We start from the raw sequence: 12,159 nt of genomic DNA on the forward strand, positions 1-12,159 counted from the left end.
GGGTGTTGCCACAAGTTTGAGGCTCACCTAGATTATGTAAAAAAAAAAAAAAAAAAAAACTTGTCTCAAAACAGCAGCAACAGCAACACAAGTAAATATCTTTAAAAAGAAGAGAAAGAAAGGAGAGACAGAACCAGCCAGGTGTGATGGTGCACACTTGTGTTCCCAGCTCTCGGGAAACTGAGGCAAGGTGATGGCTTTGGGTTTAGGACAGTTGTTTCTTTATGGAACTGGGAAGGAGAGAGGAGAGTTTCATTTTTCATTTTTTAAAAAGATTTCTTTCTAAGCTGGGCAGAGAAATATATATTATCATGTTTTTAAGACGGGGTCTCGGGCTGGAGAGATGGCTAAGCCGTTAAAGGCTAGGCTCACAACCATAAACACAAGATGGGGTCTAGGTAGCTCTGTTGGCCTTGAACTCACTACGTAGAAGAGGCTGGCCGGGAACTCATAGAGATGTACCTGCCTCTGCCTCCCAAGTGGGGAAATGAAAGGTGTGTGGTACTATGCTTACCCCTATTTTATTATTTGTAATTTTGTGTGTGCTGTGTGTGAGGTATGTCCACAGAGCCAGAGGTGCAGGTTCACCCCTAACCCGCAGTTATGGGGAGTTGTGAGCTGCCTGACAGCACGTGTGGGGGACTAGGAGAACAACTGTGGGAGTCATTTCTCGACTTCCACCATCTGGGTCCTGGGAGCAACATTGACTCGTCGCGCTCATGGGGCATGCCCATGAAGGCCCTTGAGCCATCTCTCCCATTTTTCATTTCTTGACTCTCAGTCCTTTCTGCCTTTACTCTCCCTCCCCTTGCAGGCACAGCTAGGTAAAATGATGTAGAACCTCTTCTATTCTTAAAGGTATCACACCGACTAACAAACACAGAGAGCAATAATAATGAAGGCAATTTGTAGATTAAGCTAGCAAAGAGGGAAAATTATTTGTGTTGGTGCGGGCTGCTATGAGCAAGTACCATAGACCGCAGAATTCAGGAGAAGCTGGGGAGTAAACTGTTGGGCGCCACCCTCATGACCTTAGTCACCTCCCAAAGGCTCCAGCACACATTTTAGAGAACACACGGGCTCCATCTACATTACTCCACGGAAAGCCTGAAGCTAACATGACGTTAATATTTAAAACATACCTGATAGATAGCAGATTCTGGCCATCTTAAAGTTAATGATCTGCTGAATGTGTCTTGAAATTCCATTAACTCCAACAGGAAAGTCCTTCCTTGGAGATAATTATCCATTATAGACATCTGAGGAAATGAGCTGTATCATTCCAGCCAGAAGCCCTGACTGGCATATGTCAGTTTCATTTGACGTCTGATCTGCTTCTCTAAATTAATGTAGATAATGACTACCCAAAGACAGAGTTGGCTGAGTGTGCACACGTGTATGTGTGTAATAACGCTGCAAACACCCCTGCCTCTCCCCCGCCCCCTCCCAACTGTTGACAGGTATCATGTGCTAACTGGCCAGTCGTGGGAGACAATGGCTACCCATCCTTGAGCAAACACGAGTTTTTTCTGCCAGCAATGAGTGAGATGCTCATCAGTGAACCGGGAAGCACTGCACTGAGCACATCCTAGAGATTGCTCAGATGAAGAAAATGAAAGCCAGAGCTTACAGGTGTCTGTGGCCAGAGGGGGACCTCCCCTCCTCTCTGACTCCTTTCTGCCTAGGTCTAAAAAGGGCCAGAGCTGCCCTCTCAGTGCTTTGAATGTGTGCTGGGGAAGGATGCGCGGTGCTAGTCTCTCTCCCTCTCTCATACTCTCTTCTGTAGGCATAGGTATCATCTAGTAGCCTAAGATTGTCTGGAACTTGCTACGTGGCTAAGGATGACCCTCCTGCCTCTACTTCTCCAGTGCTGGGATTATAGGTAAATGTCACCACACTTAGTTTATACAATGCTGGGGACTGAACCCAGAGCTTCGTGGATGCTAGGCAACCAGTCTACTGACTGAGCCATGTCGTCGCCAGGCCATCTCTTCTTGAACTAACTCCAGGCAGGAGCATGTGAGCCCTCTAGGCATTAGCCCTCAGAGCCTATCCTTGTTGGGTCTGCTTCACCTAGTTTTAGGAACAAGTGACTGTTCCTTTAGAATTTCTTCCTTGGTACATCTCTTCACTTTACGGTCTTATCTGACTATGCCGGCCTGCCCCAGCAAGAAGCCTGTAAGGTCAATTTAGTCAGGTCCCCAGCCCAATCCTGATAGTTCGTCTAGTTTCCTATCTATTCTCTTCCTTGGCTTTGCATTGACACACATCACCCCTCTCTATAGCAAGATTCACTATTTAGCCCAGGCTGGCACAAAACTCATAATCCTCTGCTTCCCAAATCCTGGGACTATAGTTATAATACCATCATTGTTGGGATCCATAAGCAGGCATCATTATAGCCAGCCCCAAGGGACTTGACAAACTGGATATCAGGCATCTGTGAAGCCACCTAAGGACCACCTGGAACCACCTGTGTATACTCTGGGTCACCTTATAAGAGAACTCAAAGCTCCTTCTCTCTCTCTCCTGCCCTGCCCAGAGACAGTCTTTATGACCCCTCCCCCTTCTCTTTGCCCTTCCTTTGCCCTTCCCTTTCCTTTTCCCTTCCCCCTTCCCACATGGAACCAGTTCCATGGCATGATTTGTGGACCCATGGTGTAACTGTTGCACAATCGTAACAATCATACCAGCTTGAAATCTCACCTTCACATAACTGCATTCAGTGTCCAATCTCTCCCCTACTGCAAACTCTATAGCATTCCCCTTAAATAAAGCGCTTCCTTGCTAATGTCCTTAACAACTGCCAGTTTTTTCTTTGGTGGTGTCTCCATGTGAACCATGACTTTAAACTACTGCTTCACACCATTTGTAAAATAAAACAGGACAAACACAAAATAAATGAAACAGCGATATTAACATTCTTAAAAGGGATCAGGTAGGGTGGTCCTTGTAGCCAGACTGAGCTACAGAGTAAGGGTCTATCAAAACAAAACAAAAACAAAGAATATCCTGAGGTGTTCATAAAATGGAATTCTATCATGTCTATGACTTTCAAGGTTGGAGGAAATTATAGGTAACAGATTAAACAAGTCTGACCAAATATGGATAATGTAGAATCCAAATGATGATATGGGAGTTTTATGACATGCACATCCATATATCTATATATACATCTGTATAGATATGTGGAGAGAGAAAAGAGTGATGTATTCATAGAGGAGAGACATAAATGTCACTCCTATATATATATTATATTTATATTACAATTTTGGTTTGTGTTTTTCCAAGGCTTACTTTTATTTTCGATTATGTATCTGTTTGGGTATGTATGTTCAGTGTGGGTGCCCGCACTGGCCAGAGGATGTCAGATTCCCTTGGTGCTGGAGTTACAGTAGTTGTGAGCTGTGTAACGGAGATACTAGGAACCGAACTCCTGTCCTCTGCAAGAGCAGTATGTATTCTTAGCTGCTGAGCCAGCTCTAACAGGCCCTGGGCTGCCATGTTTTGTTTTTAAGGAAGTTTATTCTGCTTATGAGCAGATACAGGACACTGGAGAGAGGTGCCTGTTCCTTTCTCCTCAGTGCTAACCTCGATCAAGAGACCTGCTTTTCAGTACAAGCAGAAAGCAAAGTCTGTGGGCTCCTGGAGCTTTTCTTTCAGCCAATACTCACAAATACCTGTGCTAACATACTACTGGAAGCACTGATTTAATAATTTTTTTTTTATTTTTATTTTATGTGCTTTGGTGTGAGGGTGTCAGATCCCTTGGAACTGGAGTTGTAGACAGTTGTGAGATGCCCTGTGGGTGCTGGGAATTGAACCCCGATCTTCTGGAAGAGCAGTCAATGCTCTTAACCACTGAGCCATCTCTCTAGCCCCAGGAAACAATACTTTAAAAATGAAAACAGAGCCTGTGGCATACACAATTTTAAACTTCCCTTCTTAATTCACTCAAAAATCTCACAGAAAATAACACGTTGCTGGAGAGACCTCATGTGCCTTCCGTGATTGTGAGTCTCAAAACAAGCAATATTTTGTTTGATTCTAACTCTGGGAGAGCAAAGGTGGTCCGGTCTTTTCTTGTAAATAAGAATAACAAGCCAAGCTATAAAATATCTGCACAGACTAAGTAATTATGACAAAGTATTATTTTCAGAAAGTTGAAAACATGACTCACAGGAATGTCAACTTGGGGAAGAGGGAATGAATCAGTGGTGATGCTTTTGTCTTAGGCTTCTTGGGAGGATGTCAGGCATGTGCCACTGTGCCCGGCCTAAAAAATTCAAGCAAAATAGTTCATTTTTAACAACATTAATCTTTAGAGAATCATTTTGTCTGAACAAAATAAATTCCAAAAGTTTATAGTCATACAATTAAATTTAAATTACACTTAAATTTTGTTTGAGACAAGCTCTCACTGTGACCCCTTGAACTCATAGCAGTCTGCCTGCCTTTGTCCCCTGACTGCTGAATAGATATGGTATATGACTGTTCAGTTTGGGGTGGAAGCCAAGAGAACTCACTTCAAAGATGGAAGCTTAAAATGCAAGCTTTATTCTCTGTGTGCTCAGAGGCAGCCAGTTAGGGATATGAACCTCATCCCTGAAGGGAGAATCTACATTTTTTTTTTTAAAGAATGGGAACACAAAGCGAGGGGGAGTGGGGTGCACTGTTGTATTGACCAATCATATTTTGACACAAGGGGTCAAACAAGGGGCCTTTCCAGGTCACCTGACTTCAGGACCCCTGACTCAGCTTTTTTCAGCCACATCTCTCTTGGACTTTGGCCCAGAATTTAGAATGATAGGGAAACAAAGGAGTGGGCAACCTTAAAGTCAAGAGAAGCAAAATATTTGAAACCTGTGTGCCTTAGTTTAGTTAATGGAATAATGGCAGCTTTCCTCTTTACATACTTTACTGGTTAACAGACAAACATGAAACACCTGAAGAAGTAGGATAGGAGCTGAGTTCCAGAGCCTGGGAATATGAACTCAGTTTTGACCCTGCCAGCAAGATGGAACTTATTCCTAAAATGGCTGGACCCAGGAAATTGTCAACATGATAGTAGCCCTCGTGTGGGTGCTGGGAATGGAACCAAATTCCGATGCTCTGCAAGAGCAGTGATGCTCTAACCTTTGAGCCATCTCTCTAGCCCCTCCTTTAAAAATTCTTTCTTTTCCTAGCTGGGCATAGTGGCACATGCCTTTAGTCCCAGCACTCAGGAAGGCAGATTGCTGTGAGTTTGAGGCTGGCCTGATTTCTCTTGCACTCCCTCTTCCCTCCCCACCTCTTTGATTTTTTTTGAAACAGGGTTTTCATCTGTTGCTCTGGAACCCGCTCTGTAGATCAGGCTGGCCTGCAACTCAGGGATCCACCAACCCCTGCCTCCTGAGTGCTGGGATCAAAGCCGTGGGCCACCGAGCCCGGGTAATTTAAAAATTTTTAATATTAAGTGTTGACTCCTTTTGGTGAATGTGAGGCCACAGAGATCCAGGTGTCAGATCTTGTCCTCCTTGGCATTTGTTCAGCCTTTCCACTCCCCCTCAGATTCACAAAAAAAAAGAAGAGGAAGAGGCTTGGAAGATAGCTAACTTTGTAAAGCGTTTGCCAGGCAAACAGAAAGATCTGAGTTCAATCCCCAGCACCCACCTAAAAGTCTGCTAGGCCAGATTTTTAATCTATATTATGTTAATTTGTTTTGATCTAATTACGAATGCTAGCTAGCCAGCATTTATAATGCCAGCAACTGGAAGGTAGAGAGAAATAGATCCCTAGTGGCTTCTCAAGGTCCCAGTGAGAAACCTTGTCCAAAAAAGCAAGGTAAGGCTGCTGAAATGGCTCGGTGGATAAAAGTATTTCTTGCCAAGCCTGCTGGCCTGTTTGTGTTGGGTTCAAAGTGGAAGCCAAGAAAACTTTCAGATACAGAAGCTAAAAATGAAAGCTTATTTTCTGAGCTCAGGGAGGCAGGCAGTTCAGGATCTGAGCTACACTTCTGTGCCCAGAGGAAGCTGTTTTGCATATTTAAAAGGTGAAATCCTAGAGCAAGGGGAGGAGGGTGGGCTGCAGTGAGAAATGAGACCATCCCAGACTAGAAAGAAAAACAACTGGACCTTGAATAAGGGCCAGCTTAGAAAGAAGAACAGTCAGACAATTAGGGCTACTAAACCTTGAGTAGAGGCCAGACCAGATGGCCCTCCTCAGAAGACAGGATGAGCTTATTTTGAGATAAGAAACCTGGGGCAGGGAGGACTGCCCTTGGAAGAAGCTGTAAGCTGCCAGCTGCAAAACTGCTATCTTTTCTGCTGACTAGTCAATGTAAAGATACGTGTGTGGCCTGATTTTTAGGTATAAAAACTCTGTGCTTGGGGTCGTCTCCTGCCTTGAAGGGGCGACCCCCATTGCGATCGGAATAAACTGCCTCTTGCTTTTGCATCGAACGGTCTGTGAGTCTTTGGGGAGGGAGCAGTTCGGAGTCCCTGCATTGGGAGGGCAGGTTTTGCAGCAGCATTGTCCAATCATATTTTGTCATAAGGAGTAGAGCAAGGGAATTTCCGTGAATCAGGACAGGAGTAGGTCTCTGGGCCTGAGAACATGAACTTGTCTGACCCTGCCACCAAGACAGAGAAGTTCCTTGAGGTGTCTAGACACTGGGACATTTGTAACTCCCATAGGATCTGGGACCTTGAGTTTAGTTTCTCCCTATGGTTAAATGGAGTCTGAGAATGAAATAAGAGTACTTGGAATAAATTTCTTCTGCTCATTCCCAACAGTTTGATTCCTGGAACCCACATGGCGAAAAGAAAGAGCCAATTCATATGGGTTGTCTTCTAATCAGCACATGCATCCCATGCCATGGTTCACATGAGTGAATAAACACACAGAGAGAGAGAGAGAGAGAGAAAGAGAGAGAGCCTACTTTCCATTTTTCCCAATCTAGTATCACAAGGAAAAAAAATAGATGATAAACAGACACACAGACAGACAGATATATAAAAAATTATATTCTTCTCCTCATCACATGATTACCAGACTGTCCCATAGAAGCTTATAGTAGCAAATCCCCTCCCGGGTCTAAAGTGTCCAATCCTGAGCTGCTGAGAAGTCTGAAGCTGCCATCCCTTAGCAATAATCAGTCCTTTTGTGGGCTTGTCCTCAGCTAAAGAGAGCCACTTAGCACAAGGTCACAAAGACGTGGCCTGTGTCTAAGGACTGGTCAGTATCAGGTGTAATGACCCAGCCACTTAACACTGCCTGGAGGGCACGTTTAAGGTCATAGTAGTCCCCAGTCTTCTGTGGAGTCATGGAGGCTTCGTGGCTCCTTTGCAGCCTAACTTTTCCCTTTGCCAACTTCTGGTTCCTCCTCCTTCTCCATGTTAAAGATGTATTTATTTTTATTTGCTGTATACGGGTGTTTTGCCTGCATGTGTGCCTGTGCACTCCATGAGTACAGTACATTCAGAGGTCGGAAAAGATTGTTGGATCTCCCGGAAGCTGGAGTCAAAGTGAAAGCTCCATGTGAGTAGTGGAAACTAAACCACTGAGCCATTTCTTCCACCCCCTTTCTCCTACTCCTTCCCTTCCTCCTCCTTTTCTTCTTCATCTTCCTCCTCCTCTTCTTTCTTATCTATTTATTTATTTACTTATTTTTGTTTTTCAAGAGATGGTTTCCCTGTGTAACCCTGGCTGTCCTGGAACTCACTATGTAAACCAGGCTGTCCTTGAACTCAGAGAGCCACTTGCCTCTGCCACCCAAGTGCTGGGATTAAACATGGACACCACCCTAGCAACTTTCTTTTCTTCTTTTAAAGAGCTCTTGTTGCTCTTGCAGAGGACCCTGGTTCGATTCCCAGCACCTACATGTGTCCCGTCCCGCAGGACTTAGTTATTTGTGGGGGCGAAGGGGGTCAATCCTGGAAAAGATGGGCGAGAGAGAGAAAGGACACAAGCAGACAGTTGCCGGTCAAATGTCAGCTTTGAGCTTCAGTGTTTCTTTTAAAGCACGGTTCTGGCAGGGAGGGGGAGAGGGGCGAGAAAAGGGAAGTAGTAGTGGAAAAATACCAAGGCCCTTGGTGGGAAGTCCCCGAGATTGAGAAGGTGGGGTAAAGGGTCACAAGGCCCAAAGATAACATCTGCGGTCATAGATGTGTCCCGAAGCAAACAGTTTCGGGAACAATGGGTCTTAAGAAACTATGGCCTGCTGACGTCCAGTGCTTATCTGGCAGGCCAGGCCCTCAGGGAGGGTCCCAGGGCTCAGTTCCCAACATACATGGAGGTTTACAACCATCCATAACTCTAGTTCCAGGGGATCTGATGCCCTACTTATGCCCTCTGTTGCTACCCAGCAAGGGTGGCAACACACACATACAAAATAAAAGAAGTCAGCCTACTAAAATTCTGTTTTGTTTTGTTTGAGACACTGTTTCTTTGTACAACAGACACAGCTGTCCTGGAACTTGCTTTTATATACCAGGCTGGCCTTGAACTGACAGAGATCCACCTGCCTCTGCCTCCAGAGTGCTGAGGTGAGAGGTGTGCACCACAGCCACCCAACTTTTGTTGTTCAGTTTTATGATGTGTTTAGTTTCTTCCTCGTAGACCAGTGTTCTCAACATATAGGTCAAGACCCCTTTGGGGATCAAAGGGCCCTTCACAGTGGATCATAAAAGACCATCAGAAATATCAGGGACAAACTGTGGGTAAAAGCAAATGTCTGCAAAAGTAGGCCCGAGGACCGCAGGGGTGTCTCAATGGTGTCTCTTTGGCCGGCAGACCTCCCTACAAGGAGGTGTGGGGGGCTTGTCTTCCCACCGCCCACTCCTAACTCCCCCTTTCGCTCTCCTTCCAGAGAATTCCTGCTATAGATCGAAATGTAAGCGCTTTGGCTGATGGGAACACGGGTTTGCCTCAGGAGTTTGTAAATGTCTAACGAAGAAGTCGCCAAGCTCGGACACTCACGACTAAGATGCCCACCGTCCCGTTCCCCAGCACCTGATTAATTCAGCGGTTACCTACCGAGGTCACTGCAAGCGCACAAAGCAGTAAACAGCAGTAAGCAGGGGAGCCTTAGGAGATGCTGGTCTCAACGGCTGGGAGGAGTCAGCCCTTCCCATCAGTCATCCTGTTAGCTTCCTGGGCTCCCTTAGCAAAGCGCTTGGTGGCTTCCATCAGAAATGCCAGCTCAGCGCTGGCAGCCAGAAATCAAGGTAGCGACAGAACCAAACTACCTCTGAAACCCATAGAAAGGAATTCTTCCCGTGTGTTGCTAGCTCCTGGCAGGGGTCACAGTCCTTGGCATTCCTGGGCATGCAGCCGCGTCTCTCTCTGCTGTGTCCCCACACATTGCCGGTTCGTATCTCTGTTTTCCCTTGTTACAAGACAGCTGCTTTTAGTTAAGAAGGCCCACCAGGCCTCTAATCCCAGCACTGGAGAGGCAGAGTGAATCTCTGAGTTCGAGCCCAACCTGGTCCACGAGCGAGTTCCGGGACAGCCAGAGCTACATGGAGAAACGCTGTCTCAAAACAACACAAAACACAAAAAGCCCCAGCCTAATGACCTCAGGCACAGAAGTAAAATGTTTACAGATCTTGGCCAGCGGGAAATGCAAAAGCCAGTGGTGGAACGGTTTCTAGGCACGGGGCTGGGGGTGGGGGAGGCGGGGAGGGGAGGTCCCTTGCATCAGGCCCTCTTCAAAGACCACTCACTCTCCACAGTGTCACAGTTTCCTAACCAGGAGCAAATTCTGTCACATACGGAGTAGCATCAAATTCACTAGATGACTCTGAGAAGCACGGAGGAAGGCGAAGAAGGAAGTGGAGATTCCCACGCAGCGGTGGGGCCGAGATCTTCCTCCACCCGGCAGCGGGGTGAGCTCTCCGCGTCAGGACAGTGAGTAGGACAGATGCTCCGGGCTGGGGGCAGCTTAGGAGGCGCCGAGGTCGCCAGGGGGCGCGCGCGGGCCGGAGCTGGCGGAGGCGGGAACTCGGGCGGGCGGGCGGGGAGGGCGCCGGGACCCTCTGGTTGGCTGGGCCGGGCCCCCGCTGTCCCTCCGGGTTTGAACTTGGTCCGCCCGGCGCTCGCTCTTCCTTTTCCGCCGGGGCGCGCTACCGGTAAGTGGTCCTGGTGTCGCGGGCCGCAAGGTCCCACCGCGTGGCCTCCGAGGTCCCCACGCGCTAGCCCCGCGCGCCGGCTCCCGTCCGTGCGCGGCCCATCCGCGCGGGGCAGGGCCCGGCCTCGCGCGCAGCCCCCTCCCGAGGAGGCGCGGAATGCGGAGGGCCCGGGGTCCTGGGCACAGCCGGGGCGCCCGCTGGCCCAGGGGTGTGGCGTGGGGAAGCGAGTGAGATCGGAGACCCGAGCGCAGCGAGACGGCTTCAGGGTTAGCGCGAGGGACGGAGGTGACTTTGCCCACGGGGTGGGCGGGCGCGGTGGGCCGCCGCCTTCCCTTAACGGAAACCCGGCTGTCTGGGCTGGGCTCCTGGGGAAATCTGAGTGTCGGGGTTCGCGCTTGTGCAGGGCATTAGATCCTGACTCCGTGCTCCACGGCGTAGAAACGGCTCGTTCCTAAGACCGGGCGGCCATAGGCGTCCTGCCTGCTCACTGTTGCTTTAACGCTTGGGAAACTCTAAGTTTAGACGGGACTGAAGGAAGGTGGGTGCCGCGTAGTTGTTTTGTGTTGAGATTCGAACTTCGTGCTGGGGTTTGTGGGCATGAGCCAGTGCGCCTGGGGAAGCCCATTTCAGAGGGAGAACAGTGTCGGAGCTTCTTCCATACACTGCCCTGCCTGGCGTGCCTCAAGGAAGTGCAGTGAGTGGCAGTTTGTTTCCTTTAGGGGTTATGTTTCTATTGAGCCATTGGAGTGCGGGGCAGCATGAGCCACTGTCTAAGGACTGTGGGCACAGGAAGGTCCAGCGATGGGGCTCGTTTCCCTTCTCTGTTCAGCCTCAAGTTTGGTGCTGCTTCTGGTTTTGAAATCATGAAAGTGGTTCAACGTGCCCTAAAGAAATGATGTAGCTAGTAATTTTGTTTCTAAACGTTACTGTTCTGTGCTCACGTGTTGGATTCATTCAGGGAGATGGCACAGAGGTAATAAAATAGACTCCCAGCTGACAGAAATGTAAGATCAGAGGTTTGTACAGGAATGAATGCTGTTCAGAGGCGGAGTCTGTGTTGTCAATGCAGCTATTAGCCACAGGTTCTTTTTGTAAAAAGCTATCGTCTGGTACTTGTAACTTGTTGACACTTTTTTTTTTTTTTTAAGCAGATGGTCCTATGCCCGGGATGCTAATGAACTCAAGGTATGTTTTAAAGGAGAAGGTTGGACTTCTCAGGCATAATTCCAGGAACAGAATTCTTGGCCAAGGATGAGAACTCTAACCTGACTGGAAATGCTGCTGTGATGGGTTAAAGGATTTACCTGAGGCCAAGAATAGGCAGGAATTGAATGCGGTCACCCACCTCCTTTTAAATTAGATACCTGGGTTGGGGGATGTGTAGTGAGGTGGCTTAGCATGCCAAGCCTGATGACCTTTGACTTTGATTCCTGGGACCTGGTGGGGAGAACCAACGTTCTAGAGTTATCCTTGGGCCTTCATGTTTGTGCTATGGCCCCTGTGTGCACACATGAAATGATGAGTGGGGGTGTTGGGAAATAGAGAAAGATGTGGTTTTGCATTAAAAATTACATTACCGAGTAGGTTTATCCAGTAAACTGAGGAGTACATTGAGGATTCTGTTTACACAAAAATAGTGAACACCAGCACAGCCTGGACATCAGTGTTTTTATCATCTAATGGTTGAAGGTCTAATTACCTCTGGCGTTTCTCCTGTAGGTGTGGTGCTGGAAATGAACGGGTACAACTTCTAAAAGAGAAGGTAAGCAACTGTACAGAACCAACGTTTCAGGTTTCTTTGCCCCCTTTATAGTGGGGATAGATGAATTGTGAGGCAGTTCATAGATTGCACATAGAGAAATATGAGAATTTTGTGCCTGTAGAATTCTGTTCCATTAGTCGCGTAGTGGTGGTGTCCACCTTTAATCTTAGCGTTCAGGGGCAGGTAGATCTGTGAGTTCAAGGCCAGCCAAGGCTACAGAGAAACTCTGTTTCAAAAAATGGAGAAAAAGAAAAATCAGTTCCATTTAGTTTTCTGAGTCAGCCCTAG

General features: G+C 47.5%; 1 long non-coding RNA gene and 1 other non-coding gene across 3 annotated transcripts in view; one reads left to right on the forward strand and one right to left on the reverse strand.

The window, feature by feature from the left end:
• LOC132649731 (uncharacterized) overlaps positions 1 to 9,885 on the reverse strand; it is a 50,738-nt gene extending 40,853 nt beyond the window's left edge. Inside the window, exons 1-2 of one of the 2 annotated variants that reach the window (XR_009588239.1) lie at positions 9,705 to 9,885; positions 4,181 to 4,276 (exon numbers count right to left, since the gene is read on the reverse strand). This is a non-coding gene — a long non-coding RNA (uncharacterized LOC132649731). Of the gene's footprint in view, positions 1 to 4,180; positions 4,277 to 9,015; positions 9,594 to 9,704 lie in introns of those variants that run through there. The other variant, XR_009588238.1, reaches the window with a different exon arrangement.
• A 1,466-nt stretch (positions 9,886 to 11,351) lies between these two features.
• LOC132649827 (small nucleolar RNA SNORD93) lies at positions 11,352 to 11,422 on the forward strand. Its single transcript, XR_009588333.1, has one exon. It is a non-coding gene; the product is annotated as a small nucleolar RNA SNORD93 (small nucleolar RNA).
• The last annotated feature ends 737 nt before the right edge of the window (positions 11,423 to 12,159 follow it).

This window comes from Meriones unguiculatus, chromosome 21 (genome assembly GCF_030254825.1).
Source record: "Meriones unguiculatus strain TT.TT164.6M chromosome 21, Bangor_MerUng_6.1, whole genome shotgun sequence".
In the NCBI taxonomy this organism is placed as follows: domain Eukaryota; kingdom Metazoa; phylum Chordata; class Mammalia; order Rodentia; family Muridae; genus Meriones; species Meriones unguiculatus.